This window comes from Panthera uncia, chromosome C2, assembly GCF_023721935.1.
Source record: "Panthera uncia isolate 11264 chromosome C2, Puncia_PCG_1.0, whole genome shotgun sequence".
NCBI lineage: Eukaryota > Metazoa > Chordata > Mammalia > Carnivora > Felidae > Panthera > Panthera uncia.
The window spans coordinates 116,708,138-116,715,649 of record NC_064810.1 but is presented as its reverse complement, the minus strand read 5'-3'; positions in this window follow the sequence as shown (position 1 = coordinate 116,715,649).

Sequence of the window (7,512 nt, the reverse complement as noted above, 5' to 3'; positions counted from 1 at the left end):
TCATTCACTTCCCATTTTTTCACTCTCCGTGACCAGGCTGCAGGCAGTACCTCTCTCCTGAGTTTTGTCTCAGATGCAGCTGTTTTCCCCAGCCCCTTACTTCCGAAAGACTGCGGCTTTGACCCGCTCTGCCCCTTTGCAGGAAGGGTCTCACTGAGCAGTGGCTGAATGAGCAATGGCCCAATGCTGGCTGCTCCCAGGAATGCTTGCTGGACCCTGCTGCTGCCGGTGCCCCGAGACTGTGGCCAGGTGCCTACCCACACCAGAAAAAGATCCTGAGACAGTGTGCAACAGCGTTTCAGTGATTATGGAAAATCACAACACACATCTGGCACCAGGCTTCACCCTTAATGACCTTGCCCCAGCACCAGCAAATGTGGCTGCCTTCCGGGGTCTGCTGGGACCAGGTGGCTTCAATAGTCTCTACCAAATGCCCTTTCAACAGTGGAACTGCTTTTCCTCGTGTAGCCTGAGAACCTCCTGGACCCCACTCTGCTCCTGGGGATTCGCCCTTCCCACCAGAGCACTGCCAGGTATCAAGCTGTGGAGTTGCAGACTGTGCTCCCCTTGTTTACAGTCCTAATGGAATTTAAACCCTCTCCTTTCTCCTTTCTCCCTTTTTAGTTTAGTCCTGCGGCTGTTTCCAATTTTCCGCTTTCTCTCCAACTGCTTCGGGGGAGGGGTGCTTCTCCTGTATTCTCCCCCCCCACCACCAGTCTCAGTCCTCTCTCTGACTGCAAAGGCAGCTCCCTGCCCGCCGCTGGCTTCTTGCTCACCAAGTTCACCTCTCTGCACCACATACCTGCTGAATTCTGTGGTTCAGGTTGTGCAGATTGTTGTGTTATTCCTCCAGTCCATTTCCTAGGTGTGTAGGATGGTTCAGTGTTGGTCTGGCTGCATTTTCTGGATGCAAGACACACAAAAAACTTCCATGCTGTTCCACCATCTTGGATCCTCCCCCGAAATCCCAAAGCAAATATTTTAAATGAATCGCTAGAGCTTCACAGATGCAGTTGTATTTCATCTGAGGTCTCTCAAGGTAATTTCCCAGAGTGGTATCCTGATTTCTTCCTAGATTTCTCTCCCTACCTGGAGCCTTCCACAACTCCATGTATCCCTGGGGATCAGAGAGAGAAGGGCTCCCAAGTTTAAGCATCATTGTCTTCAGGATAAATCTGCGCCTGTACATGCTGATGAGTCTTTTTTTGTTTTCTGTGTCTCTGCCTGCTGGGTTTCTAAACTTGCCTCCTCTGTGCTTCTTCTGGGCTGCCACGCAAATGTGGGCCCCGTTTGATCAACTTTAGTTTTTCTACTTACTCCAGCTTTTCCCTAAGCAACGAAATAGTTTCAGCTCTTTGGCAATAATATGGCATCTGTAATTGTTTTTTTTTTTTAATGGCAGATGAATTGGCCGTTGGGTAAATCAGCCACCCTCAGGACAAATAGAGACCAGACACCAAACCTGGGACTATCTGCCTGAAGGGGGAATTTTCTGGAAGCATTATAAGTTATTTCCCAAATGTTTCTGTGAGACCCAGAGTTCCAGAGCACTGTGGTGAGTCCACATTGTGGCTGGAATAATAGAGGTGAATGAACCATTTGGCCAGGTGAGGGAGCTGGGAAGAGTTTTCCAGGTAAGTGGAAGACTATATGGTGGGACCTGAAGTTGGATAAAATAATGGTATATTTAAGAGATGTTCAGGATAGGTGAATCACAAAGGGTGAGAGTGAGGGAGTGAGAGATGATGACAGGTGGCAGATGAGGCTGTCTCAGGACATTTTTATTTATCATAAGAGTAATGGGAAGCCAATGAGAAATTTTAAGAAAGAAATATGACCATAGTTTTATTTTAAGAAGTACTTCAAAGTTTTAGAAAGGGAAAAGACTAAAAACATTACATTACAATATATAGAAATTACTTTGAAAGCTTTTAGGATAGCCAATATGATGTGATATATACACCAGTTAGTTCAGGCTCTAAATCTGGGCTTGATTACCAGCACACCATTGAGAGTGCACAAAGGGAAGTCAGCTCACATTCTGTGAGGAAGGACCACATCCAGGGGCACCTACCAAAAACCTTTCTCTAATCCTTTGGCTATCAACAACCAATTCTTTGGTAAGTAGCATACTAAGTGTTAGAAATAATGTTTATTGACGTAACTGAAGGGATGTTAATTACCATGATGTAGCATAGAAAGAGAAAGATTATGTTAATAGTTAATGTAAAAAAAATAAAGATTGTCAAGACATCTAGAATGGCTAAAATACTTTAGACATTATCAAATGTTACCTGAACAGGATATAAAAAATTACCTCAGTGAATCATCCCTTGAGGATGACGCCTGAGGTTTGAACTCTGATTGAGCTTATAAACAGGCATCAGTTTAGGAGAATTTCTGATTACATGATGCCAGCTAGAGGAAAGGATTGAATTTCACCAAAGACTATATATCTAATAAACGACCATAGTTTTGTCAGAATTTGACCTGAGATTTGTTCTTATTAAAGGTTAATAGCAAGGTAGTGAAGGAGGAGTTAATCCTTATTATCTGAAACTCTTTGACAGCCATTATCATCTACCAGAAAGAACCTAAGCATTATGCAGTACCAATTAGGTTCATGTCAGTCCACAGCAGACAGTATCACCTGACACATTCCCTGCTTTTACAGGAAGAATGAGAATGGCCTGAATAAGTAAATTGGAAAGGGTGGCTGGATTGACTTAAAAAATATATAGGAGATAGACTCAATAGAATATGATAATGATCAATAAAATGAGGAGTCTGAGGAAGAAGGAAGGAAAAAAAAATCTCATTTTCTATCACTGGCAACTGGTTTTGGGAAATTTCCATTCACTAAGACAGAAAACAAAAGTAGAAAAGCAGGTGTAGGAAAAGATGGTGAGTTCAGTTTTGTAAATATTGAGTTTGAAGTACCTGAAACCTTCAAGCAGAGTTAGCTAGCAGTCAATTAGATATGCATATCTGGAGGCATGCAGGGTCTGTGCTATGAGTGAGCTAAGAGACCTAGCCTTCTGAGGTAAAGGAAACAAAACAGCAGATAACCTCAATTATGGCAGTCACCCGGGTAATGAACGGTGTTATTTTTCAGTCCCAGATTTCCCCTACATGGTAATGTCTACTGAGAGAATATGAGATATCATTCTGAGGTAACACCACTATGCCAACTATACAATTTATTGGTACGGGTTAAAAATACATTTTGTGAGAAACAATAAGTACACAGTCTCTAGCGCCCCCAGTGCTCTGGGTCTGTTCAACAAATTTTTACATGACCTAAACTATTCTTCCTGAAGCCTTCTCCCAACATTAAGCTAATTATACCTTGAATTTCTTTACCTCTCACAGTTATTTATTTCACTTGGGTGGGGCACTTTCTTTTGCCTAGTATACATTATTAGTATAAAGTATAGTCTGTATTTCAAAGGGAATACAGAATATGGTGAGTATACAGGGGAGCCTTGCTTACAAACTCCTACTTCTTGTCTCATCTCTTTTTTATGGTCAAAGTAATATAAATATTACATATTTTCCTATTTGTTTCTCCATAAGATCTTGATAAGTTATTCCTTTAAATGCACTGACTTTAGACATTTTATTTCTACTCACTCTCTCTCTGATACACTTTCCTTATTTTACATAATAAATTATACCTTCAGATCAGTATTACTTCCTCAACAGAGCTTGCTCAGGGAGAGTAAATGGAGAGCAGGAAGAGGAAAAGTCCCCGAGTAAGATTTAAATCCAACAGGCAAACAAATATGTAAAACAAAACAAAGCAGGATCTAAAAGCACCAAAAAGAGGAACTCATAGAAGAGATGGAGAAGTGGCTGAACCATTGGAGATAGTCCAGGGGAGTGTGGATTTAAGATGACTAGAGAAGAGCCTGTTTTAGGAAGGAGGGAGTGGTCAGCAATACCACCTGCTTCCAGAGAAGACCAACATCTATTGTCCTTAGCTATAGTGAAGTTAGTGCTGGTGTGTGTGTGTGTGTGTGTGTGTGTGTGTGTGTGTTTGAGCAATATCAGGGAGCAGTATGGAAATAAGTCAGAAAGCATTTGGCTGGGGAGTTGGTAAGAGTGGAGAAAATGGAGAAAAAGAGTGAAAATGATTCTTAAAATGTTAGGCTTAGCAGGGGAAAGAGGGCTAAAATGGTTGTTAAAAGGGGCCAAAGTATTGACATTGATTTTATTTTCATGCAGAAGAAATGTGCTTAAATTCTACTTTATTAATTCAAATGAGAAGTGTGCAGAGAGGGAAAAAGATGAACAGAAAGGACATAGAGTGAATAATCAGTTGATCAAATTATCTGAGAGGGTAGGAAGTAGGGTCCCAGAGAATAGGCTGAGCGATCATCAGTATGGAGGAGAGAGACTCTTCCCCCCGTCTCACAATAAAGGGAGGGAATGATATAGCTAAATGACAAAAAGATTTTGAGTGCTTATAATGTGCCAACCGTATTTTTAAGTGCTTCTCATGTACTAGGCCAGTGACTCCCAAACTGTGGTTTCTGATGCTGTCCTGCAATATCGATACCACCTAGGAAATTGTTAGAAATGCAAATTCTGGAGCTTGATCCTACTTCTACTGGATCAGAAACTCTGGGAATGTGGTTCTGTTTGTGTTACAATAAGACTTCTGAGTGATTCTGATATTTGTCCGAGTTTGGGAACCCCTACAAAAAATACAAACTAGATCACTTAACAGTACAATTTCTTTTATACGTTAGGTGTTAGGATCATGTCCATTTCACAGGTAAGAAAGCTGAGACACAGAAAGTTTAAGTAATTCTCCAGAAGTCACCAGGTGTCTAGATCCTAAGCCCATACTTTTAAGTCTTATGTAGGAATTGCTTGCAGAATTGGGGCTGGGGTGTTGAAAAACTTTCTGTTCAATGATTTCATGATTTGTTCTTGTTTTCCCTCTACCTCAAGAAGTAGAATCACTTCTTGAGATTGAGAGAGGCAAGTGGTGGGATAAGCATAACATGTTGAAGGTTGAACCTGGTTTTTGTAGAAAAATGGGTAAATACTCCAGTGGAAAAAAAGGAAGAGTTGCTGTTTAACAATGGGTCAATAAATATTAAGAATTAATAGTATATTATCTTAATAGATATTAAGAGATAATATGCATGAATTTATAAAGGCAATAATCGCATGGTTTTTGTTTTTGTCCAGTATTTCCCAGGGACAAAGAAGTGGAACAGATTTTTTCATGATTAAATATTCCCTAGGAAGGTGTCACAGAAAGATAGGGAAGCAGGGAAGTTAAAAAAATTGGTAAGAAAATGGTCACAATGATGGAAAATGCTATATAAGTTGGATAAGAAAGGGAGTGAAATCAGAAAGGAGATGACAAGATAAAAAAAGTGGGGAGTCAACATAAGTGGTTACTAACTCTGTGCCCTAAGCAACACAACATTAAGAAGTATATGAAATAAACAGCCAGGGTATAAGTTCTCAGTATAGTAAAAATAGAATTGAACATTCCCTTGAAGTAAGTTCTTTTCTTGCCTTCCATGGCACTATATTCTTTTTTTTTTTTCTTATCTGTGTAGTCACTGCTCATTCTCCTTTACAAGCTCATCTTCCTTTACTTAGCATTTGAATTTTAAGTGTTGTGGTTTCATAACGCTCTGCCCTTGGTTTTGTCCTCTTCTGACTCACTTCTCCATGTGATATTATCCACATTGTGATTTCAATTTTAAATAACTCCGAAGTCTAGATCTCTAGTCCAGACTTTGCCTTTGAACTATAAACCCATGTACCCAACTGTTTTTGGTTTTCAAAACCACCACGTGGATGTCTCAAAGATACCTGAAACTCAACACAGGAAAAACAGAACATATCTTTTTGGCCCACTAAATTTGGTCTTCTTCCAAAGTTTCCAGCTTCACTGAGTGGCACCATCATCCATACAGTTGTGCAGACAGAAGTCTGTGAGTTGTGCTTAATACCCTCCCTTCTTCATATACAATGCACGGGCACATTGAGCTGATTTTTTTATTATCTACTAATTACTTACCAAATTTGTTCTTTTATTCTCCGTTTGCCCTACTATTTCCTGATCTCTGTGGCCATTAGCTCCCATGTGAAGTATTGACCATTCTCTAGAGACCTATCTTCCACACTGATCTAGTTTCCAGACTGGAAAAAATAATCTTTAAATATGCATATCTCAAGTCTCTTCTTGGCCTCTTAGGATAAAGGAAAGAGTCCTTCATATGGGTAGTCTAGTCTAGTATTTTTCAAACTAGGCATGTGACACATTGCTGGGTCAGAAAATTATTTAATGGATAATAACTTTTTCAATTATCTTTATGTAAGAATGTATGTGTATGTGTACTGGTTCATGATGTAAAATGGGCTTATTACTGTGGGTCATGGTCACAAAAAGGGAAAAGCCACTGAGCTATTCTGATCTTTCTCATTCCAGCTACACTGGTCGTCTTTCAATTCCCATAGCAGGGTCTTTTTACATCTACAAGCTAGGAACTCCCACATGTATGTTGCTGTCTTCACCTAGTTGAATTTAATTTACCTGAAGCCCTGAGGTCGGTCATGACTTTAGCAGGATAGTCTTCATCAGGGTTAGATGTAGTCAAACCTTCCTGTAGGACTCACACACATAAAACCATGCTCAAGTTTTGTAAGGTTTATCACAGTTCAGCCTATATATATGTGTGTGTGTTACTATTTGATAAATACCTATTTTAAATACCTATATAAATACCTAGAATTTTTTCATTTCTTTGGTAAATATTTGTTTACATTATATAACAGTTTTTCTTTAAGATATCATTGACCAGCAATGAATGAGATAGGGAGGGCCACGTGTTCTCATGTACCTTACATTGTGGCTCAGGGATATCAACAACAGCTACACACAAAGACATGAATGGATATTGTATATTCTGATGGTGATTTGCTTAGTAAAATCAATAAGGCAGGGTTAATATGACTCACTGCTAATGAACTACCTTTGAAATAGTGACCACTGAGGTGTCCTAGAAGAGATGACATTTGAGTTGAGAACAAAATGGTGAGGATAGATCAGGCATATGGATGTCTGTGTGAACAGGGTACAGGTGCGTGTTTGCTCATCAATGAACATGTTACTACCTGGTATATAGTATCACTGGTGTTAAAAATTATATTGGTGGATAAGTAAAAAAAAAATGGATGAATGAATGACTTTGCCAGATGGCAGAATTACGGTCTCTAAAAACAAGAATGAAAATTATTTTATGATTATGAACTTGAAGACGCTGCAATAAGAAGAAGTAAGTACATGTTCAGATGATGGAGTAGATAAGAATGTTTTTCATCTTTCCAAGGAAGTATATAGAATTATTACTCTTAAAAATATTCAACAAAACAAATGCAGTCTGCTTTTCTTTTTAATGGCCATAAAATAGTAATTTGACAAGGCAATGTTTTCATTTTGTAAAGTCATTTGTTATATATTTGGCTTAGAGATAGAATTAC